This window comes from Miscanthus floridulus, chromosome 11, assembly GCF_019320115.1.
Source record: "Miscanthus floridulus cultivar M001 chromosome 11, ASM1932011v1, whole genome shotgun sequence".
NCBI classification, from domain to species: domain Eukaryota; kingdom Viridiplantae; phylum Streptophyta; class Magnoliopsida; order Poales; family Poaceae; genus Miscanthus; species Miscanthus floridulus.
The window spans coordinates 18,496,710-18,522,588 of record NC_089590.1 but is presented as its reverse complement, the minus strand read 5'-3'; the positions used below and the strand labels follow the sequence as shown (position 1 = coordinate 18,522,588).

Sequence of the window (25,879 nt, the reverse complement as noted above, 5' to 3'; positions counted from 1 at the left end):
AAAGGCAAACATTCATCCCACTTATTGGAATAGTTAAGGACACAACACCTTAACAAATCTTCAAGTATTTGATTTACTCTTTCAGTCTGACCATTAGTCTGTGGATGATAAGCAGTACTATATAGAAGTTTGGTACTCATTGAAGCATGCAATTGTTTCCAAAAGTTGGAAACAAACTGTGTACCTCTATCTGACACAATGGTCTTTGGTGTAACACCCTAGGTGTTTGGCTTCCACTAAATTGCATTTCATTTCATAAACATATGCATCATCCATGTCACCATGCCATGATTACTAAAACATACATATGCAACACTCGCAAATTCTATTATTTCATACTTGATTGCTTATGAATGGTAGTAGTGCAACATATGAATGTAACATGAATTTCTCATACTTTGAAACATGGCAATATGGTAGTAATATGACAAGTATAGAATAACAACAAAGTCATGAAACATGTGAAACATTGAATTGCAAAGTTTGGGTGAATTGCTTGTTTTGTGCTTCATCACATGTGATCATTAGAAATTGGCATTTGCATTTGTGTAAAGTGGTTGATCATGGTCTAATACACCTTAACTACACTTAGGGTAATTGTTTGAACATTGTTCATGTAGATCAAAATGACAAAATTGCCCTTAAGGGGAGGGTTGACTTGAAATGATCCCTAGAGTGCCACTGTTTGACTGATTCAAAAGTCCAACTTAGGGATCTTGCATGGCTGTGCACCCTTTACCAAAGTTGTAGCTATTTTATCAAGGAACAAAAGTTGTTTTATGATCATCACATGAAAATGGCTAGAACAAGCTCAAACATGACCCACAAGTCAGAATTCCATGCTGATTTCACACTTAGAAAATATTCTAAGTCATAACTACATTTTTAGTGGATCAAGCCAACTTTGGCTTGATGTAACTGTTGATCCATGGCGAATTAGATGATGGTCCTTGAAAAGAAGTTGTAGATGGATGGTAGGCCTACATTTTTCATGTACACAGTTTTTGCAAAGGAGCATTGGATTAGCCATGTTGACACGTCGAATACTCGCTGTCAGTCATCATCCTCGAGCACTGAATCGCAATTTTTAGAAAACGTTCAGTGAATGTCATGGCCGATCGGCGCAGTAGCCACTCACCGCATGGCATTCATGCTCGGCTGAAGCCTCCACGTCGCGCGTTCGCCCTCTAGAAGAAAGCTAGCTGTCACACCCAATTTTAAGGATAAAATTGAATGCACCAAACTCGTGTGTGCCCAGGAATCAATCACACACACAAGCTAACAAAGTACATAAAGTATCATCACGGTGTCTCATACATCAGAGTTATAATAAAACTTAGTCTTATACATCACAGTGGAATAGTAAAAAGATAATAAAACTCTCGTGGCCATCATCACAGGGAAGGTCAACTGGTTGACCACAAGCCTAATAATCCTCCGGGAAATCCTCATACCCGTTGTCATCTGTTACCCATCCGGGATTTTTATCCAAGTAAAGAAAATAAACAAGTGTAAGTACATTCATACTTAGCAAGCTAACATGGGGTTATGAAGCTCAAAAAGGATAGACTCTGGTTTACTGCAGTTAGCATTTTAATAGGTCAAGCTTTTATTCTCAAGTATTATCAAGTTATGCTTAAGCTCCCATTTAATTCCCATAAGAACATATATCAGGGTCAAGTGTACCATATATCATCATTGAACAACTTTAAATGATCATCAACAAGTAACCAGTTATTCTGTGAGTTTTCCGGGCCGCTCGTAACTGTGAGCACGGCTGTTATAACAGTTTGTTACCCTCTGTAGAGGTGGTGCACATTCACCGCGAGTTGTGATCCCCATATGCCCGGGTTAATTACTCCCATGTCACTACCAAGGTGAGCGGGCAGGGTACACTATGAAGCCATTTCATAGGTTTCCCTAACAAGTTAGGGCCGCTAGGTTTCCTTGGCAGGCAGATGTAGGGACCCCCCTTTCCTATGGCACAAATCCATCGCGGCTATACTCATAGGAACAGAGGCAGCCCTATACCCAAAGTGGCAAGCCCCATTTGTGCCAAAAAGGTAACCTCTAACCAGCTAGGAAAGGTCCTATTACTGAGCTAAATTCAGAGCCATATGACTCTCCCGGTTGTACTGTCAGTCCTAGCTTTTGCCGACAGATAAGTCCTTATGGAGGGCCGGGAGCAACATGAACAAAGGTCATTTGCACTTTCGCCCTAGGGAACAGTTGTTATAAATCATGTTACTCACTTTGTTCCATAGTATCATTCATCAACATGTATATCAAGTTCAGTTAGAGCACTAGCAATCTACCCATATGCATTTAACCCATAGGAGACAAGGAACAGGATAAACAATCACTAGGATGTCCTTACGGGTATCAAAATTAGACACATGCAAATGAGTAATTGATTAAAGTGAAATAGGACATCAAGGAAGGCCCATGTTATACTTGCCTTGGTTCACAAACTCGTGCTGGTCCTGCTGGCCGTCGAAGAGTTCTTGGTCTCCAACGTTTTCCTCACCGTCTGAACGCGACCAACATGGCAACATACAACATTCCAAAAGCATTCATGCAAAGCAAACGTTCCTATCATTAGAACAGTACACCAACAGTATTGAAATCAAGATAAAATGTTTGTAAAACTAATCTACGTCTCGCTATGATCACGTCAACGCGAAGTTCACGAAAAACGGAGCTAAAATGCGAAAGTTATGATTTAAACGGGTTTTCCTATAGCCATATATTTAATTAAATCTAATCATGAAATTAAAAAGTTCTAAACTTGACTAATAGTAGCTCCAACATGTATCTTATGAAATTACGAAGCTAACGCGATTTGAATGGATCAATTCGGAGCTAAAACAAGAATTTTATAAGCGAAACAGTTCCAATGACATTTCAGTAAATACTGAAAATGTATTTTTGACTTAAGCCGTGGAGTTTACGCTTTCCAAACGGGATTGCGCATTCGGGAAATACACTTTGGGCTGCGGGTTAGGACTTAGAAAAGTCCAGGGACTCTTTAGCAAAATTACCCGCGAAGGGGTAACTTCTAATCCTGGCCGTTGATCTCGCGATGGGCGGCTAGGATCGGCCTAGGGGGGTCGGCTAGCCGGAACAGTATCACCGGTGGCCAGGCGCCATGGCCGACAGCAGTGGACTCGCTGGAGCACGCGGTTAGGGGCCTACGGTTCACCAAATGGACAACCGACTGAACCGGGGGACGCGGGGGAGGAAGGGGGTCACGGCCATGCCGTTTTGGCGGCCGGGAACGGCGGCAAGCGCGGTGGCCACCATGGCCGGCGACCATGGCTCACGAAGCTCGCGGCCAAGGCTCGGGAAGCCAAAAAAAATGAGAAAAAGAGATACCGGGAGATAGAGGGAGGCCGGGGGGTGCTCACCGCGAGGAAGAAGGGGGACGGCGATGCACGGCGGCGATGGTCTTTGCGAGGGAGAAGACGGCGGATGGCGTCGATGAAGCTCCTCCGTGCGACAACTACGAACTCAGAGGCATGGGCAAAAACAGAGTGGAGAGGGGCAGTAGGGGGCGGCTCGGGTGCGTGCTTCGATTTAAAGAAGCTAGGCACGAGGAAGGGCGCTCCCACGATGCGAGAAGGCCGGGCGCGGCAGCGGTTGCCTAGGCGCACGCGTGGATGGTTGCCGAGTCGCGCGGGGGTGAAGACGGTGCCAACAAGCAGGCCTGGGCGGTCAGCGGCTGGGCGCGGGCACAGGCGCGGGCGGTTGCCTAGCGCGGCTGCTGGGCTAGCGCGGCTGCTGGGCCGAGCGTGGCTGCTGGGCTGGCGCGGCTGCTGGGCCTAGCGGCCGAGGCGTGCGGCTGGGCTGCGGTGCCGGGCTGAGCGGGGAAAAGGGGAGAGGGAGAGCTGGGCCAGCAGTTGCCAGGGAAATGGCCTACAGGCCGAAAACAAGGAAGGGGAGGAGATGTTCATTTTTCTTTTTTTTATTTTCCAAACAAATTTTCCCAAAGGCATTTTCAAATAATTTTTGAATTCATTTGAACTCTAATTCAAGAACAATCATCACATGAATAAATATTGCAGTAGCATGTATGCATCAAAAGTTTCAAATCTTATAATTGATTTTAATTCCCCAAAAATTATTAATTTCCTATAATTGAATGCACACTTAATTAAATCAAATTTACTTATTTAAAAGAATGAAAAATTTTGGGTGCTACACCAGCGCCTGCCCGAACGCACTCGCCTGCTCCATTGCCTTTCTCTCGCCTCCACCATGCATAGCGCCGAGCTGTAGCAGCTTCCCCATTTCCGACCGAGTGTCGCCGTCATCATGCGCGCTCGCCACCACAAAAACACGTTGCCCAGCTCATCAGTAGCTTCGCAGTGATCTCCTCTACCTCCTCCACCCCACCGTCGGTCCATTTGAGCCTTGGTAAGGGCGAAATCACCATTTCCTTCCACCGCCGCCATGGCTGACCTCGTCGGAGATGGCGCTCCATGTGGCCAGCTGTCCTTGCACCCTTGCCATCCCTCCTCTGCCTTGAGCTAGGTCCATTGCATGCCACTGATGCTCGTAGGGTCACCCATTCGAGCCATGGTGCCGTAGTCTCGCTGGAGCCGGCCATGCCATGGCCGTGCGTCGCCATGCTCGTGCCACCCCCGGTAGCCGCAACAATAGCATCGATTGAGGACACCGTTAGATGCGCATGGGCAAGGCGAACGTCGTAGCACCGCTGACCTCACCGGAGGAGCCACCAGCGATGAGCTATGCCGCCGTCTCCTTCTTTTCCCCTATCTGTCTCTCTGTTGCGCGGGTCCCGCACGTCAGTCGCCGAGCTGAAGGCGGGAGCCGGACCTGGGCTGCGCCGTGTCTGGGCCGCGCTGGCGTCGCTTGCATGTGTTTGTGGGCCGCCGGATCTGTTCGGGCCGGCCCGGCTAGTAGAGTAGGGTTTCAAATTTGTTTTTGTTTTATTCTTTTCATAGATTTGTATAGATATTCAAAAAATATATATCTCCTAGTAGATAGATTCAAATGATGTGGTTCCAATTTTGTTGAGTTCATGATAATGTCTAGTTTCTATTAAAAATATAATCCATATCATGTTCTGTTATGAAAATGGGAGTTTCTATTTATCTCTTTTAATCATGCAAGAAATAGGGGTAATTATATCTTTTTCTAGGTAGCTCCAAATGGCATGAAATTTTTATGGTGTACTGCTCATATCATGAATAGCTTGTAGTTAAAATTTCATATATTTTGGACATTGTATGTAGGAGATAGAAAATTATCTTGTTTGCATGAGTGGATCTTGAGTGAATTTTCATAATTTTTCTATAGATCCAGTTAGGGTAAAAATTGGTGAGTGCTATTCTTATGCTAGAATGATACTAGGAAAAATAAGAAATCTGTTGCTTGACACTTTCAATAGGGTTTCCTAATTATGCTAAAAATAGACATGCCACCTGTTATTTTAGGTACAGCAAGTTTTGCTTGCTCAATGGCTTTGAAATTTTTATGGTAGTCTATGTGAAGCATGAGATAGCTACTGTAATTTTTGTAGATTTTTATGAATAGTTTGACTATATATTGCTTTAATCACCTAATTAACTAAATAAATTTGAAAAGGATATTAAATAATTTATTTAGAAGTTAGCACTATACTTTCTAGTGTTCCTCTGGTATGTGCAACAAGTTGGTAAACTTGGTTTGGTCAAATTATGCTTTTGCATCATCATTAAATAATTAAGTTAGTAACCCTGTCATTTCTGGATAGATTCTAGGTTTACTGGAATTCGATTTGGTTAACGTAAGAATCATGCTTTGATGTTTACAATTGATTTGTAGAGAATTTCATAAGCTTTCCAGAATGTCCTCATGCAAGTCATTTGGAATTGTAGAACTCTGGTTGTGATTGAATTAAGGGACTACTTGTGTGCATATGAAACTTTAATTGTTAATTTATGTATGCCTTTACTATTTCTAAGTTTGTGGTAATGTTCCTAGGTGTTAGGCCTTTAACTGAAGATGAGCATCTTTATCTTAGGTTATGCAAGTTAGGTAAGTTGATCTTGTTCTTTAAGTTAAGTTAGATACATGCTTAAAGTGATTTTAATAGAGCTATTTTACTCGGTAAACGGGTGTCCAGTGATGTTTTCGTTAAACATTTACTGTGATTCATTCATCATGAGCATCATGTTATTCCTTATGCATCCATGATATTTATCTCATGCATCATCATGCAATAGGTGTATCGGAGGGAGTAACACTGCTAGAATTCGAGGAACCAAGCGAGCAGCAGCAGCCGACACCGGAGGTTCAGGAGGTGCAGCCTTTAGGAGAAGTGCCAGATGAGGTCGCCATTGAGTGCCCGGATCACCGTCCTTGCAACTTTGTGAAAGGCAAGCCCTAGAGCATATTAAGCCTCCTAATTTCCAAAATGCAGTTATAGTATTATTATTACATATATATTGTTGCATTAAGTTTAGGTGTTGGATTCAAACAATTGCTGCATTGGTTATCCGATCCTTGTCTAGATATTGATACCCTGAATCCTATGTAGCTCAGGCTCATGTAGTGCTTAGCCCTTCTTAAACATGGCAGAAGTCAGGTGATTTCCTGTCACCTACGAGATATAGGAAGATACATATGGCATGGTTGGCTATATTTGCTATCATGGAAAAGAACCAGTCTTAATTTGAAATGAAGACCGGACGGAGGCTTGCCGGTTTGCAGTGACTCCGCCTGTGTCGATTAAGGACTGAATCTTGGAGCCTTTCCTGTTCATGTTGAATGCATGCCTCTCTCTTAGTTGCCCGTGTCCGAAGACCGACCGCGAAGCCGAGTAGCTCAACTCAGGCCGGGAGTCAATAAGTATAAAGTATGCCTCAGAAGGGAGCCGTAGGCGTGAGTCCAAGGGCAGGTGATTTAAAAGTCCTGATCGTCCTAGTAGAAGGGTAATCCCTGAGAGCGCTGGCGCTGATCGAACCCGCGAATTTGGTTCCTGAGTTGTCCCAAAGGTAACCCACGGCTACCCTTGCAAAGTATGCCAGGGTGAGAGTTAGGAATACCCCCTCAGCTGAGTTGTAATTCGATTCGAGTCGCCATCTCTCCCAGTTAGTGAGAACTTGACGGGCTTATCTCCAAAGTAGATACACTAAATAACCTAATGGTTTAGAAATGATGATATGATGATGATAGCCTTATTATACCTGCTATGGTTAATATTGTTTGCTCCTAATAAGTGAGTGCTCTAGTACAGGTGCTAATCTAGTGGACAGGTAAATGATGTTAAGCTTGATGCTAAGTTTAAATTGGTTACTATAATCATAAGCTCTTTTATGCAACTGTGTCAAGCTAGCCCACCTCATAAGCCTTGCATGATCCTTGGTGTCTTTTATTTCTTGTTTGACGGGTAAGTCTAGCTGAGTACCTTCTCGTACTTAGGGTTTATCTCCCACCTATTGTAGATGACCAGTTCTACTTTGGTTGCTGCAAGTAGTGCCTTCTCCTAGCTGGGGATGAAGACTAGACCGTTGGGCGCGGTCGCTACTAGTTCTCGTACCTAATGATGCTTTTGTGGGACATGACTTAGACTTGGCAATGTATTTGAAAACTATGAAGTTATGTACTAAACTATGTTGCTTCCGCATATTTGAACTTGGTTTGTAATATTTTATTTAAACTCTAATGGATGTAATTCAAATGCTACTTGTGGAATGTAGTAACGGATGATGTGTTGTGTTGAATCACTACGGTCTTGGTTTGTATGTCAAGAGTTGGTTGAAATCCTTCATGATTTCTAGACTACCGGGATTATGGGATCTTAAGTATAGGAATTTGATCACTTCGGTGATTGTTTTTGTACTTACGTTCTTATGATTTGGTCAGTTCTGTTACATTTGGTACCCCATGTAAGCTCATGATTCATGCTAAATACATCTTGGCATATTGGATAGTGGGATATATACTCTTGACTAGAAGAAAATGTGCTGACTTAGTCAGTCGATCTACAATAACCCATATTGAGTCAAAACCTTTTACTGTCTTGGGTAGACCGATGATAAAGTCCATACTAATATCCTCCCACTTCTAAGCTAGAATAGGCAATGGTTGTAACTCTCTAGCGGACTTCAAATGTATAGCTTTTACTTTTTGACAAGTATCACACTTGGCTATATATCGAGCAATCTCTATCTTGATTTTGGTCCACCAAAATCTCTGTTTCAAGTCATCGTACATCTTATTACTTCCTAGATGAATAGAGAACCTGGTGGTATGTGTCTCTTCAAGAATTGACTATCGCAACTCAGGAACCTATGGTACCACAAGGTGATTCTTGAACCATAGCACACCTGCATCATCTATTCTGAAGCATGTCGCTTTTCCCTTCCTGACTCTTTCTTTGATATGGGCTATACCCTTGTTTTCTTTCTGAGCGGCAATAATTTGGTCTTGAATAGTTGATTCAACAATTATATTGGTCAAACTACCTTGTTGAATTATCTCTATATTCAACTTTTCCATCTCATGACATAAAGTTGGATCCATTGTCTTCACGGTCATGCAATTGCAATGACTCTTACGACTGAGTGCATCTGCACCACATTTGCCTTACTAGGGTGGTAATGCACCTCCAAGTCATAATCTTTAATCAATTCCAACCATCTTCTTTGCCGCATATTCAATTCTGATTGAGTAAAGATATATTTTAAACTCTTGTGATCTGTATAAATATGACAAGTATTACCAAGCAGGTAATGCCGCCAAATCTTCAAAGCATGGACAACTACTGCTAACTCTAGATCATGGGTTGGGTAATGTTCTTCATGCCGCTTAAGTTGTCTGGAAGCATAGGCGATGACTCGACCTTCTTGCATCAATACACACATCCAAATACCAATACCAGAAGCATCATAATAAACGTTGAACGGCTTCTCGATATCTGGCTATGCTAACACTGGTGCAGTGGTTAATAATCTCTTCAAGGTCTAGAAAGCTTCTTCATAGTTAGGTGACCAGACAAACTTGGCTTGGTTTTTCAATAATCCAGTGATGGACTTGGATATTCTAGAGAAATCTGGAATGAAACGATAGTAATAACCCACCATTCCTAGGAAACTTCAAACCTAATGAACAGTGGTTGGTGGTTTCCAATCTAGTATATCCTTAACTTTGCTTGGATCTACCGCAACTCCTTCAGCTGACAAGACATGTCCTAAAAACTATACTTCCTTTAGCCAGAAGTCACACTTACTGAACTTGACATATAACTGATGTTCTCTAAGACATGTTAGAACAACTCTGAGATGTTCAGCATGTTCTTTATTGTTCTTGGAATATATTAAGATGTCATCAATAAAGACTACTACAAACTTGTCTAGCTCAGGCATGAACACTGAATTCATCAGATACATGAAGTGAGCTAGGGCATTCATCAAACCAAAAGACATTACCAGGTACTCATATAATCCATATCTGGTGGTAAATGCCGTTTTGGGAATATCTTCAGGCTTAATTTTGATTTGATGATATCCTGACCTCAAATCAAGCTTGGAGAAAACCTTGGCTCCAGCTAGTTGATCAAAAAGCAAATCTATCTGAGGTAATGGATATTTATTCTTAATTGTCACTTCATTCAATGGTAGATAGTCAACACACAATCTCAGGGTCTCATCTTTCTTTTTTACAAAAATTGTAGGACATCCCCAAGGTGATGAACTAGGTTAGATAAAACCTTTATCAATCAACCCTTACAATTGAGTCTTCAACTTAGCTAATTCCTTGGGAGGCATCCTATAAGCTCTCCTAGAGATCAGAGCTGTACAAGGCTTTAGATCTACTCCAAATTGAACATCTCTATCAGGTGGTAGACTGGGTAAATCTTTAGGAAAAACATCTGGGAATTCACAGACTACAGGGATATCTCTAATCTTTTTGACAAAAGTTGCACAAACTTTTTCCACTAATCTCTTTAAGATTGGAAGTTGGATAAGAAGCTGAGAATTACTGTATGGCAAACTCAATCTTATTGTCCTATTCAAAGTATCTACAATAGCCTTATGCTGATACATCCAGTTCATACCTAGGATCACATCTATATCCTGATCTTATAAAATAATCATGGTAGTGGGAAAAATATGCCCACCTAGGTTTATAGGTACCTAGTACACCATTTCCTTAGTACACAGACATTCCCCGGGCGACTGTATATAAAAATTCTCCTTTGTTTCCCCAATTGGAATTTCATGCTTTATGACAAAGGTTCTATTAATGAATGTATGAGATGCACTAGAACTAAAAAGCATAACTGCAGGATGATCGGCGATAGGAAACATACCCAGCATCATGGGTTCCCCTTCTGGAATCTCCCCAGCTTGAGTATAGAAAACCCACCCCGTCTTCTTTTCATTTTTGCCCTTCTGAGCATTTTGGTTGTTGTTCTTGTCCTGAGCTTGACCCTGTTGTTGATTTCCAGGAGCTTTCTAAAAATTTGGATTGTACTGCTTAGGATACGAACATTCCCTTAAGAAATGACCTAACCTCCCACAATTGAAACATGAGTAATTGTGGCCTTGGGGTGTTGGAGCACGAACACTAGGAACATTTGTCTGTTGTGAGTTGGGTAAGTTATAGCAGGAAGAACATTTGGTCATTGCCTGGCTTGGAACTACGGCGGACGATAAGGAGGATGGTTGTGATTCACCAGATGATAAATTATCTTCGGTCTCTTTTGATTGCCACCATAAGACCCAGATGGCATGCTCTTTTTGTTCTTAATTTCCTTATGCTGCCGATATTTCTCCTCTGAAGCAATAGCAATGTTAACTACCTCATGATGCGTGACATTTGTGCAGGTAGTCATCATGGTCTGAAGTTTGGTACTAAGACCACGCATGAACCACTTCTTCTTGGCATCCGTGTTAACATGCTTATGTGCATACTGTGAAAGGTGATTGAACTTGCCCACATACTGCATGACTACTTGATCACCTTGCTTCAAAGCAAGAAACTCATCTAGCTTCATAGCCATAACTCCCTTTGGAATATAATGGGCATGGAAAGTAGTGCAGAACTCGGCCCAAGTTAACCGAGTGTCGGCTAGTTGCATGGCCACAAGGTTCGCCCACCAAGCACCTCTAAGCTGTTGGGCAACAAAAACAAGCTTCTAGAACTCAGTGCATGGAATGAGGTCAAACTTCTGCTCTATGGTACGAAGCCAATCATTAGCTTCAAGTGGTTCATCAGCCTTGGTAAATACTGGGGGTCATGTATCCATGAAGTCAACACACATAGCTTCCTGCCTTTGATGATTACAACCATGATTCCCTTGTATCATATTCTGATTGCTTTGAGCTAACTCCTGAAGCAACCGAGCATTATCTACGGTCACATGGACCAGTGCCGCAATAGCATCAGCCAAAGTTGGCGGAACTGGTGGTGGATTAGGAACACCACACTCATCTTGCAAAGAACCAGGAATATCCTAAGCCTGAGTACGAGGCATCTATTCATGACAAACCAAACTTTACTCACAAGCATTTATTAAAATATTAAAAGAGCTTACTACAACACATTACATTGGGTTTACTTATTTATACACAAGTCTGCACTTAAGCAAGACTACCCAACTAGACTAGAACTCACTATATTACAACTCTACTCTTCTCCTCGATCACATCAAACCTCAGGATCGATATCCATTCTAGAAACATTTCCGCCTTCATCATCACTTTCATTGACCACCACTACTTCTTCTGGATCCTCTTCTTCTTCCTCTTTAGGCTCATCATCATCTGCTATGATGACACCTGGGTCCATTGCATCAGCTTGAGGCTCATGATTTGGATTCAAAAGGTTGTTCAGCCTATGGACTTCTTCATGCAGATTGGTATAATATTCTTCTAAGTCTTCTACATAAAACTCTAACTCATGAACTTGAGCTCTAGCTACATCTTCTCTATGCCAAGCTTCATTTTTTCCTTCCACCACATGAACTAACATACGCTCACAGTTCTTATGAGCGGTGGTGAGACACCTCAATTGATCCTGTAACTTGCCCACCTGGATGGCATCCAAGGCCCTATCTCTAGTAGCCTATGCTAATTCTGCTGAAAGCCTCTATACCTCAGCCTAGGGATTAGGCCTAAAGCTGCTACTGCTAGCACCATCACTTCTAGGGGCAAGCTAGTGATGAGGAACTCCTTTGGGTCCAATGGACTTATAGGGCATTACCTTGGTACGATCCATACTGTAGAAAGCAAGATTTAATAACCGTAAGACAATCTGAGAAAAGTCTAAAGAGTAGTAAGAATGGAACTTATACTTCTCAATCCAAACTAAGAGGGAAAGTAATTAACAAGTGGTTTAATCATGATGCATGAATCATCCTTACGAAACATAAACATCAAAGCTCATAAGGTACATAAACAATAGTGATTATATAGGGTATAATAAGATTACTACTCCATCGTACAAAACCTTTTTAATCAAATAAGGAATGGCGAGAACGAATTAAGATAAGTTAGAAGCAATTTGAAACAAATTAACAGATTAAATTTATTTGCCCCAAATCATTTTGAAGTTTTTGTAAAACAATACTACAAAAACTTTGTAATGGTGCTCTAACACCATTCTATGGTAGAACCTCCTAAATTATAGATCCCACATGCACCTATCATTGTCCAATGACTTCTGACGACTATGCATGTGTTCCTGGTAACTTAAGAAGTCTGTCAGGTGTCCTCGAGAAACACGAATCATCCACAATTTCTTCCGAGCAGGATCCATCATAGAGTCATTGCAATATTACAACAGTTTATTCATTAATATACATCAGAGTAAAATAGCGGAAGTCTTACAATAACTTAGTTACAAAACAGTTGTTTCACAAACTAAGTATGATTATTATTACAAACCATAGTAGTGGAGTAGCTTAGTAACATAAAACAAAACATGCAATTAAAGTGCCCTGCCCAAGGGCCACACATTTACTCGACATCTTTGATTTGAACAACCGTCATGCAGCACGGTCCAAGGCAGACCTACCCATGAGGCTCACCTACAACAAGGGTTTAACAAACCCTGAGTACAAAAGTACTCAACAAGACTTAACCAAAGTAACAATAGATAAGACTCATGAATGCAGGCTCAGGGATTCAAGGTAAGGCTTTAGCAAGAATCAAAGTTCTTTTGCGTAAAAGCTCTCTAACGAGATTCTTTCTTTCAACATATAACCCTCATCAAGACCATATATGAATCTGCCATGATCCGTATTGAGATCATGAACTTCATATCAAACCCTTTCTCAAATCTTTCTCAAGTTTCATTTATTAACTACGATGATGAACAGTGAGTTGAGTCTCCATAACCGAGGACAACGATAATTCAAACCGATTATAACCCAGCTGGGGATTCCCAACCACACGACATATGCAGGTCCCTGACCTACATATACCAACCTACCCTTAGATCTTCTAAAACAAGAACGGGTCCGTGCCACCCGAGAATACAGTACTCCACCAATCCAGCCCATTGCCACAAGGGTACACGCTACTCTCGCCATCTCTCCACTCCTAGTGCATGAGTAGCTATTCTCATAATAGAATAGCCGAGTTAAGGCTTACCAGAGTATGTGGCTAGTACTACAAAGTCTCACCTCATGCAATTAAACAACAGACGGTTCTTAACCGACATAGACGGAAAGAACTAGCTCATAAGACCTCCATGTCTTATGGCTCTCATACAACGAGTCCGCCCGGTCTAAAATTATTACTCCACATGGTTACATTTTATGATAACATAAATACTCAATCGTATCCAAAATCCATTTATATCTCGCAGGTGATAGGTAATCACCCGACTTCGATCGATCTAAGCATGGCTAAGCATAATTAGGCATTCTCGAATTGAAACTAGTAGCAAGGTTGATATGGAAAAACAAGGTTGGTAATGCATCAATTAGGTTTCCACTCAACTCTAATCACATAACGCATTATTTAAAAGCATAAGCAATATAAATTTGTAAAACACAAGGTAGGTTTAAATGCATCTAGGGCTTGCCTTGATTGTCTGAAAAGTCTGGTCCTAGAGATGTTCCACAGATATCAAACCCGACCTCAACAGGTGGATTAACTTTCTCGACAACTCGGTTGACTACCATGTTCTCACTTTCATTCACTACACGTAGTAATAATGCCATGTTTAAAATGATGCAAGATATAAACATGATGCTTGATGATGGATGCAAAACTTAATAACTTGAATACAACTTTCCTTCGCGGTATAGTTACAAGTGAAAAACTAACTAAACCTTTTTTATAAACTCAAACACTTACTTTAAATGCCAAGGATCATTTTATGCTTATGACCCAAGGTCATCACTCAATCCCAAATTCAAACAAAACCTAAGTCATTAAAAGTTAATATTTGTTTTTATTAATTAACAATTAATTAAAAAATATGAAATAAATCAACTTCTTCCAATTGAGCTCAAAATTTTTGTGAAGGCTCATTACATGATAACTAAGTGTAAAAACAATTTTCATATTTTTTGGATAATTAAACAAGCCTAGAAAAATCATGAAAACCCATTTCTTAATTAAATTGAGTAATTTTTATCACATTCAAAATGTACTAAAAAGTAACATTTAATATTTTTCCTAAAAAGTTTACATCTCAGTGAGGTCACACAAAAATTTTCATAATTTTTGGAGCTCTATTTAATTCTACACAAAAGAAACAAATCATAGCACTATTTAATCATTTCTGAAAAATAGAAAAAAAACATTTTCATTTGAACGGCCACTGTCAGGGTGACCCCACCGGTCAGCCTACACTGACCATGGTGGCAAGGCCCTCTGACCGATGATTTCTTGCCGTCGGCGAGGTCTCCGACCATGACCGAGGTACCATCATGATCTCCATGGCAAGGCGCACCCATTGGTGGCATTAATTGAATCTGTAAAGGCTCAAACCAAGCTCGACGCCGGCCATGGCGGCCACGACGGTGTGGCTGTGTTATGCCGGTGAAGTAAGACCGTTAGTGATTAAACTAAAGGCTCGAGAGGACTTAGTAGCTCTCCCCAAACTTGCTTGAGCTAAAGGATGAACTGGAGGAGCAACAGAGAAGCTTGACGGCAATCAAGTCAGACACAGCGGCGTTCTGACATCAACGGGGGCGTCCCGGTGTCTGCAGTGGATGAATGGATCAACTAAAAGGCCATAGAGCACCATGGCAACACGGAGAAGATGGAACTATGCTAAGCAAGGATAGAGATGCACCGTAGAGTGCTAGCCATGGAGAGGCGAGGTCGGCGGCGTTGCTGCCGGTCGCAAAGAAGAAAGACGGTGCACAGCGTATCATGGTGAAATCAGGCACCTTGGACTGGTCGGCTGGGTTCACAATGTAAAGGTGGATTAGTGACATGCTCAATTGGGGCTGGGGAGCTTTGTGACTCCAACGTGAGCTTGATGGAGCAGGGCGACGGTGGCGAGAAAAACAGAGGAAGAGGAAAGAGCGATGGGAGAGCACTTCCAGTCATATCGGCAAGCGAAAAGCAGCGGTGAAAGGTGCGCTTGACATGCCGCGATGGCGTGGACACGTCGAAGCCAGAGGAGTCACCCATGGGCACGCATAGAAACCAGTGGAAGCTCACCAACGGTGAGGTGTCTGCCTGCTTGCACTGTTCCAACTATTTACCAAATTGCCACTCACTTCATTTCTCAAATTACTCTCAAATTTGTATGGTAACTAAAAATCTCCAAAAATAAAAGTTGTTCCAAATTCAAAGTCCTACAACTTTTCTTTAATAACCATACTCAAATTATGTCTACATTTTAAAATGTAACTTTAAAATCAAAAGGGGACACTTTTAGAACTTATCGCCTTTTCAAATTACTTCAAATTTTATATAACAACTTTGAAAACTCCAAAAACCAACTTTGTACATATTGACAAACTCTACTCTTTTTCTTTTAGGCAAACCCCAAAGTGTGCTTAGATTTTGAATTAGGTTGTCTAGGGTAGAATTTAATGCTAGAATTTAGGGTTTTCGGAATTCCAATTTAACACTAAGGTTATGATCTTGATTTATCCCATACAAGTCAACACATATAATCATAAAATAAACTTGTTTTAGTGAATGCATATCAAAGTTTTTGCTAACACACAAATGATGTGCAAAGCATACGATGACATGGCATATTTTAGGGTTTAAAACACCAGAGGTGTTACAATTTGTAAGGTCACACAATTATTTCATACATTGGTTACACATAAAGCTCTCTAGGTCAACATGCATAGCATCACTTAAGTACTTGATCATACAAAATGATCTTCATGAACTATGTTCCATTAGTTATCCTAAGTATAGTTTTGAGGTTTTAGTGACTCACATCAACCATTTACATGTATTCACTCATGATCATATGCATATATACAAGGAAACATAAAGTAACAAGCATGTTTCATATGTTTCAATCACATGTTTCAAATGTAAAATCTTAATATGAATGCTTGATGCTCATGCTCATGCAATGCAAGTCAATTTATGCAAGGCTAACACCTAGGGTGTTACAGCTCTAGAACTCTAAAGCCGAATAGAGCAACACTTAGCACATGTCGGAGCTCCTGTCACTCTTGGCCCTTCAGTCTAGAGCCTGACCGGACCTTTGATACCCCCATCTTACTCCCTCTTCTTTGTAACCCCACAGCAAACTTTGAGCACTTGGGCTTAGGAATAAAGTCACCGACCGACTCAAACTAGACATAGGGCACGTTGCCTGAACTAGTATAAACCCTATGTCATTGAGTGCTAGGCCACATCCGATCACAACATATGGTAAAATGACAAATATTTACTAGTTAGGACTTTTCGCACCGACATTGGGACTTTAAATGATTTCAAACGGATTTTTCATATCATTTCTTCATGTCATGCTAAATGTGAATTTTAAAATATGAGAACTTCGAATATAATTTTGGGACATTAAATAATTTCAAATGAAAACGTTGTCAACAACAAAGTTGTAGAACTCATCTAGATCTACAAATTTTGTTTTGGCTATTTCTCCATCCGACTTTGTTTGAACGATTCAAAATTAATATCTTGATAGCTCAAGTTGTGGTTCCTATAATAAATAAAATAAAACACTAGATTTTTCACCAATAGGTGAGTGGTCTAATGGTAGTGTGGGTGGTGTTGTTATTTTTAGGTGGTGCTGAGGTTGCAGGTTCAAATCTTGGTGGTCACCCTATTTCTATTTTGTTCTCATTTTTTCCATGCCATGCTAAAGATTAGTATATGAGAACCTCAAACATTATTTTATGATAGGAACTAATTTCAAATGAAAAATCATCAACTCATCTTTGGTTTTGGTCATTTCTCCATACGAGTTCATTTATATTGCAAAATGTCACCAAATACAAAGTATCGCCAACAACATTGTATTGCAACGAAGACATTGGTCTATAGCAACATAAAATAACCATGGCAATAGTAACATGTTATTGCATCTATTTAGGATTCTCATTGCAAAAGCACCTACTAGTTGCAACACCACTAAAGATTATTACAACCCTAAAAAATTGTGGCAATAGGAACACGTTATTGCAGCCATTTACACTTCTTGTTGCAATAACCACCTAGCAATTGCAACACAAATCAAGATGAGTGCAACCCAAAGTAATAGTGGCAATAGGTAACATTAATAGCAACCCAATCCAATAGAGTTGCAATAACACCAAGTAATTGCAATGAAAATCAATACTAATGCAACTCCGAAGCTCCATGATAGTAATGGCAACTAATTGCAACACAATTCTTAAATGGTTGCAGTAGCTCATGCCTATCGCAATGACAAACCACACATACTGCAACACATTTAGTCTGTTGCATTATAGGCACATATTGCAATGATTTTATGGAAAGGTTGCAATACGATCCCCCTATGGCAACCAAATTAGTGGTGTTGCTATCGTGTGGCGTGGCATTAGGGGGAAATCCTTGTAGTGATATGGGGCTTAGGATTTTATAATGCAATAATGAGATTTTTATTTTCTTTTCTAAATGCAATGCACATGCAAAAAAGTAAATATGCTAAAGTGAAAATAATTCATGTAATGTGAAAAAATAAATATGAATGACTACCGATTTTACCTTCCAGCGAGGGTTCGGTGTTTTGAGTCCGCCAAACCGGACTCCTCTAGTCTTATTCATTCTTCGGGTGCATCTATCAGTCCAAGAGATGGAGACCTTGATGGTTGCACCTCTTATGGTGGTGACTCTAGTGATGATGCCACCTTTTCCTTCTAGACCTATTGAGATTATCGGCATCTTCTCTTGGGATGAATCTTCTTTGGCTATTCATAAGTTGTATAACTATTGAAATAACAGTGTACCTTTTGTCCTAGAAATTAGAAGTGGATTTGTCATGATCTGATGTAGATGATTGCGTTGGTAGTATTGAGGAACGGTCTTCCAAGGATGATAGGTACATCATCCTCCTCCTCTCCCATGTCAAGAATCATGAAGTCGGCAAGGACATAGTAATCTTATATCTTTACCATGATGTCTTTTGCTATTCCCTTCAGAAATTAGATTGTTTGGTCCACCATTTACAATTGCATATATGTAGGAAACAAAAGCTCACCAAACAAATAGGCATATGTTACCTTGGACATTATGTTGACACCCAATCCAAGATCATAGAAGGTGTTGTGGAAGATTCTTTGTCCAATTGTACACTCAATTGTCGGTGCGCCTGGATCTTCATTCTTGGTAAGGAATGGTGAAGTGAGGAGGTGGTCGTACTCCGATCAAAGTGTGTTGATCATCTTGATTGATTATTCTCTTAGCTGCCTGGCCCTATTCTTCCTTGTTCGATTGTTTCTCTTCTTGCTTACTGTTGTATCCCTGGGCAGAGTCGACATCTGTGGATGACTAGGAGAACACAATATATGCTTCTTGAAACTAAATTTCTCCTTTCTATCATTAATTGTGAAACAAATTTTGGCACTGTCCACATAGATGATGGCTTTTGTGGTGCTCAGGAAAGGTCGACCCAAAATGATGGGTGCCCTTATATCACCACCTATGTCGAAAACCATGAAGTCTACGGATATGTACGAGCATCCGACTCATACATAGATGTCTTCAAGAATTCCCTTGGGGTAGCAGAGTGACTGATCTGCAAGCTACAAATGCATATTTGTGTATAGCAAAGGATCTCCATGAATTTTTTCATAAATTACCTTTGGCATAATGTTAACACTAGCTCCGAAATCACAAACACCTTCTTGGAACACATGAGGTCCAATGGCTATGGGGATGATGGGTCTTCCTGGATCACCTTTCTTAACAAGCAAGGAATAATCCTCCCATCCTCCACTAGATGGTTCTCTATAGAATCCTGCATTGTGAATATTGACAAGATTTATAGTTTTGGGATCTTTGGGTTGCCCGGAAATCTTACCTTTGTTGGTAGAAGGAACAACAACCGTCAGTTGAGCTATTTGTGATTCTACCATTTTATTCAAGCTATGCTGGTTTTTAATAACTGAGGAGAAGCTATCCATTCTATTATTTATATTTTCTAAGATTTTGTCATTGGAAGCTAGTTTTCTAGATAAGCCATCCATAATTTTAGCTTGACCAAAGACTACATCTTTCAAAGATGGTTGGTTATTGAAACTATTGAAATTATTACCTTGATAGTTACCTTGGTAATTACCTTGGTAGTTTGGCCTCTGTTGCTGATTCCATCCTTGATTCCGTTGAGGACGATAATTGTTATTTTTTATGAAGTTCACATCCTCATGGGCTTCAGGACAGTTGTTCCCTAAATGCTAGTGTTTCCACATTCTTCACATGTCATGTGAGAATCATGAATGTGCATGACTTCTTGCTTTTCATTGGTTTGGTCTTCAAGCCTCTTCATCAGTAGATCCATCTTGGCAGACAGCATGTCTACCTCCTTGATGTATACCTTCACCTCTCTTGCGGGGTTGAATACATTCTTCATTTTATCCTTGGTTGGAGGCCATCTTCTCTATGAGAGCTATTACTTGTGTGACAGTGAGTGATAAAAATGCACCTCCAGCAGTAGCATCCACATTCTCATGAGTGATGTTAGTCAACCTAGGATAGGACATCTGCATGAGTAGGCAATTCTCCATCGCGTGATGAGGACATTCTGATATGTAGTCTTGGAAGCATTCCTATGCCTTAGGGATAGATTCATCATGTTGCTGCTGAAAACTTGAAATTCGTCCACGCAGACCGTTGGTTTTGCCTGTGGGAAAGAGCTATGCTAGGAAGGTAGTGGTGCATTTTTCCCATGTAGTATTCCTGTCTTTGTTAGCATAGAACTGTAACACCCTAAAAATTTGCATGTTTTCAAAATAGTTAAAATTGATTTAAATATGCATTTTGTGAGCATTTAACATAGGCTAAATAAATAGTTTTGTGAAATTGAAATCAAATATAAGGTTAGATACATGTGTGTGCACTCATGCTGCTGCATATTTTCTGTTGTGTTGATTGGTTTTGACTAAAGATGAAAAGGAGTTCAAAATCTCTTGAAAATGAATTTGAAAAGCCTTGGAAAATTCAGTTTCAAAAAAAGGAAAACTTCTTCCTCTCTCTTGTTTTTCGGCCTGCTGGCCACTTTCCTTGCTCAGCTGGAGGCAGCCCGAGCTGCTTCGCTGGCCCATCATCTCGGCCTGCCCTCTCCCTCTCTCTGGCTGACATCATGGTCCTGTGCCATCTATCGATGACGAGGAGGTCCCACGCGTCGGCGTTGTCTCCCACATCCAGCCGAAGCCGAGCGGGACTTGTTCCGGGTCCACAGCCATGCTCGTATCTTCCGCGGATTGTGGCGTGCGTGCCACACCTTTGCCCCTATAAAAGCAGCCCGTCGTCCGTGCCCGGTTCCCTTGTACGCCGCCATCTTTGCCCTAGCTTTGCCCCGCGCTGTGCCGTTTGGATCTCGTTGACAAGCAGACAAAGTCGCCGCCGCTGTTGATGACCTTTCCTGCCCTGCCGTCTTGCCTAGACTGTTGATGTATTCTGCATCAAGGTGAAGAAGCTTTAGGCGCGGTTCCTCCTCTATGTCTTGTTCTGCGTTCATCACACTTCGCCGTCGAATTCGTAGGTAGCCGCACGCCGAGCCGTTTCGTTGCATCACCGACGAATTCGACTCCTTGCCAAGCTCCACCGTCGTCGTTTTCAGCTCATGCATGGCTCGAGTCAGCCCAAAGCAAGATGAGCCAAGCACACCGTCGACATGCCTTCATCGTCTTTCAGAAATCCCTACGTGAGCTCTCTGGATCCTCCTGTATCTTCATGTTCCTTTCCAGAGTTAAACCGAGGCGTGCACTTTGATTTCAGCAAAGTCCACGAAGCTCCATCGCTGGCCATGGCCTCCTTCCTAGCTTGCTGACGTCCTTGCTAGCTTGCTGACATCAAATGATGTCATGGATATGATTTCTGGCAGCTTTCCATGAAAAAAGAATAAAACGTTTGGAAAATAATTAGTTCTAAAAGCTAATGCATCTGATCCCAAACTCGCTCTCTCCATCACGTATGGGCCTTTTCCAAATAGCGATCAGAACATATCACCTTGAAGCCAGCCCAATAGAAATCCAGGCAGTTCACGTCTCCTTCCTGCAGTATATATACACCTATATACGTTTTCAAATTCCAACCCAGCTTATATATATTTATTTAGACGTATATTATATATAAATATGTTGCGGCGGCTTGCCTCTACCTACCCTATTTTCCAAACCCTTGCAATCCCAATCTAGGTAATCAAATTGTATGCAGCCCTACGCTGTCGCCGCCGCCGTCTCGTCTTGCATCACCGGCCTCATGCATGATCCTAACCGCCATGCCCGACCATAGCTGTCCAAGGAGTACCTTCGCCGCCCTGCCTCTGAGCTGCTCCATGCCTCATCGTCATCGTCCGCTCGCAGTGGGACCTACGCGCTCCAAGACTGCTCAACCACATCTGGTCATTGCTGATTCCATCGTCTTTGTTCGCTATCTTGTGAACCGCCGCCACGCCCGTCGATTCTACCTTTGTGCCGTGGATCGTCGGATTCATTATCAAACTTGATCAGTGAGAACTCCAGGCACACGTTCTTGTCTCCCTCGTCCATCACGTGTGAATTGCATCTTGCCTCGGCTTGGTCGAGTGTCTATACCAAGCAAGCTATCCATCCATATACTGCTCAACCCGTTGCCTAGCAAGCACACCTGCATGCTTCCAACTCAGCGCCATGCATGCTTGTATACACACAAGCCAGTACCTTCATCCATGCACTACGCCATGCAGAAACAACTACTCGTCTACACCTCCGATTCCCTGTAAGCTCTTGTGTATAATCTGGTCGTATTCTCATCTTAGCTTTGTTTTATTTAGTCCTTTCTTTCTATGTTAGTTTCCTAAAGACGTGACGTACCCGATAGTCTGTACGTTTACCATGTTATCTATTTAAGAGTTTATATAATCAAATAATAATTTTATTAATCTACACACAACTAGTTTTATAATAAAAACAATATAGGTTTAACGTCCCCCTTTTATATATCAAATGTTAATTTGATTTATTAGAACACGAATATATTTAATTTATACCCTGCTTGGTCTAAACACGTTAGGCATGAATCTCATTTAAATTCTTATCATAAATAATGTTTGTTTGCTTATAATGATTCTTCAAAATAAAATATGACTAGACTGAACTTGGTGTTTTAATTAAAAATATATATATAAATTGACTAAGTTATATTCTGCACATGATCCTATGTAATTAGAAGCAAACCATGCGCCTAGTCTTTTCTTTTATAATATAAAACTCCCGGCCATCGTTTCTTGTTCATCGTAATTCCGGTTAGAGTGTTTCTCCCGTCTGTGTGATCGTAGCAATGCTTATGTTGGTTTTCAAACCTTTTTATTGATTGGTGTATTGTTCTAATCTACTATGTTTGCAATGCATGTTTGTTCGGATGCTTGTGTGGTGCTTTGTGATTGGTCTCAGTCGGTGAGTTTTGCGTTGGTGATCTATAAGAAGTTGGAGAAGAAGAAGAAGAAGAAGAAGAAGAAAACGTTGAAGATTAAAGCTTACCGAAGGATCGGTGTTTAAGGCAAGTATAGTTTGGGTTTTCTTTCTGTGACCATGATCTTGAAACTTGATTAATGAATATGCTACAAACATAAAAGATGACTTGTTAGCAACAACAGGAGGGTTAAATTCCCTCTCGATAAGGTCTCATTTGTAAGTGATCATCCGGGACTTACAGTACAGTTGTGAGGGCTATATGGCTCTGGCTCTAGTTGCTTGGGAGACCTTTTCTAGCAGGCTTAGAGGATACTACGAGTTGGGTATAGGACAGCCTCTGTCCTATTGTGCCTTGCTATGGAAGTGGCCTTTTAATGGAAGGGGGGTTCCTATATCCGATGACCCTGCGGCCCTTCCCGATTAGACGAACTTCTGAGTAGCTTTATATGATTTCCGGTATTTGGACCTTGCAAACCCATACATTTGGAAATCATGACTCACAGTGAAAGTGTACACCTCTGCGCAGAGTTTAATAAACTGATATATCAGCCGTGCTCACAGTCACGAGCGGCCAAGGGATTCTTACGCCAAAGATGAGCACTTGTTAAATCATGCTTAACTGAGTTATTTTGAGCTATTTATTATTCAATTACACTTGATCATGTGGTTATGGATTACAATACCTTGTTGCTATATTTGTTGAGTTCGACATGGACTCACTCTTGCAATTTCCCCCACACCTCAGGCCGGATAATAGTTTGTCAGAGACTTGAGAAGTTAGGCTTGTGATCAACCAGTCAGTTGGATCCAGGGGAGTGAAGTCTGCACCCGGAGATCAGAGTTGTCTATCCGTTGATTGCTTTCTAAGGTTATCTCTTTTGCTAAGTTCGCTATATATTAAGCATTGTGAATTGATACTGCCCCTTCATTTGTAGCTATATGTGAGGTTTGATTACCAGGGCTCACATATGGTGTGCATTCGGCTTTGTCCTTAAATCCGGTTGTTACAAGAACCATGGCTTTGCCTTCCATGAAACTGAGAATGGGAAGAGGTGAAGTAATATGATGTCTCTAGTAACTCCTTTGATGGTGAAAGTGCTATAAATCTCCAGGAAGTGTTGGAGATGAGCACTCGCGTCTTCATCTACCTTTCCATAAAACTTGCTAGCGTGCACCATGTTGATGAGAGCTTGCTTGAGCTCAAAAGCATTGTCTCCAATGTTAATCGTCAGTCTAGTATGGATGTTGGCCGTAGTTGGAGCAAAGAATTCATAGAGTCTTGTCAGCCATGGCTTCAAAAACTGGTGTTAAGCTATGCCCTGTTTCGTTGTCTTTTGATTCTAAAGCTAAAACTTTCTTGAGTTTAGCTTTAGTCCTCCTAAATAGTACTTCTAGATCTTCAACGTAATTTGTTGGAAGGTCCAAACTAGTCATGCATTACCCTGCATAAGATACAAAAAGTAGGCAGAACAAGGGTAAGCCTGCTTGAGTAGAGGTAAATGGTTTTTCGATCTCATCTATAAGTAAAAGTTTATCAATATTCCTTTTGATTGCCTAGCTACCTTCCCTAGCAACGTTGCCAGAAATGCTTGTTGGTATTTATTAATGACACTTGTAATTTTGGAATATATATATAAAGAATTCTGCAAGCACACTAATAATATACCATTGTAGCACTTCACCTGGGAATATTCCAAGTATTGTTATTTATATTTTTACCTCAGGGAAGGACTGGCAAAGGGAATATATTGATAACTCAAACTTTTACTTATGATGAATGAATAAACCAACCAAACTTCTACTCTAAAGATGGGTAAATCAAGAGATAGGATATATGAATGATATAAGATAAATGAATAATGAACCACTCAGAGTACTCTTATGATGGCAATAGCAAGACTATGTAGATGCAATAGAAAAACTAATTCCTAAGTCATTCTTAATTACAAGTCAAGGCATACATTGATTAGTTTAATTATACTTAATAATCATGGCTAAGGATTAACTTCATATCTACACATTAGGGATATTACTAAGGAATATCAAGAACAGAGCCTAACTTCCTTCACAACTAGATCCTACTTGGCCTACATTCAGGGAGTGGACTACAAAGGACTCAACGAGAATGTCACACTCGCGATCTACCACATAGTCTAGAATATAGGGTGCATCTATAGGTAAACAACGTATAAGCACCATGCTTACACAATATTGACTACTCACCCCGTATACTTTAGAGCGAGCGCTATGCGAACTTATGCATATAATCAAAGTAAATGATGAACATGATAACTAAGAACATAAATAATATTAAGAACAATGTCATAGCAAATGTAGCAAATATATTAATAATGAGTGATACAAAAGAGGATACAAAAGCTTTACCAAGCCAAGCTCTTGACAAGATTAGGAATCCAAGTGAAGCTTGCCTTTCTATGGATCTAACTTATCAAGCTATGCCTAAATATTTGTGGAACTCTAAAGTTCTTCTCTTGTGATGATGATCTCTCTTGATGATGGAGGAGGATTGATCTTAGGGGTACGGGTGTCTATATATAGGGGGCAACATCAAATCTAGACCCTCAAAGCAAACCAACCTTGAGCAACGGTGTAAGATTGATCCATAGAGGTGGTGGAGAACTGACGCTGAAGCAAAGGCTGACACGTGGTCCCATAGGTTGGGTGGCCTATAGGTGGGGCTAGCCGGTGCCACATGGCAGTGCCTCGGTCTCTGTCATAGCTGGTCCAGAGTGTTGAGGAGTCTTCCTAAGTCGGTTTTGTTGTAAACAACCATGATTTAATCTAACGATTGGGTCTAGCATGATAGTTTTC

General features: G+C 41.0%; 1 non-coding gene across 1 annotated transcript; it reads left to right on the top strand.

Annotated features, from left to right (window-relative positions):
- The first annotated feature begins 20,156 nt into the window (after positions 1 to 20,156).
- Positions 20,157 to 20,262, top strand: LOC136494990 (small nucleolar RNA R71). Its single transcript, XR_010768781.1, has one exon. It is a non-coding gene; the product is annotated as a small nucleolar RNA R71 (small nucleolar RNA).
- The last annotated feature ends 5,617 nt before the right edge of the window (positions 20,263 to 25,879 follow it).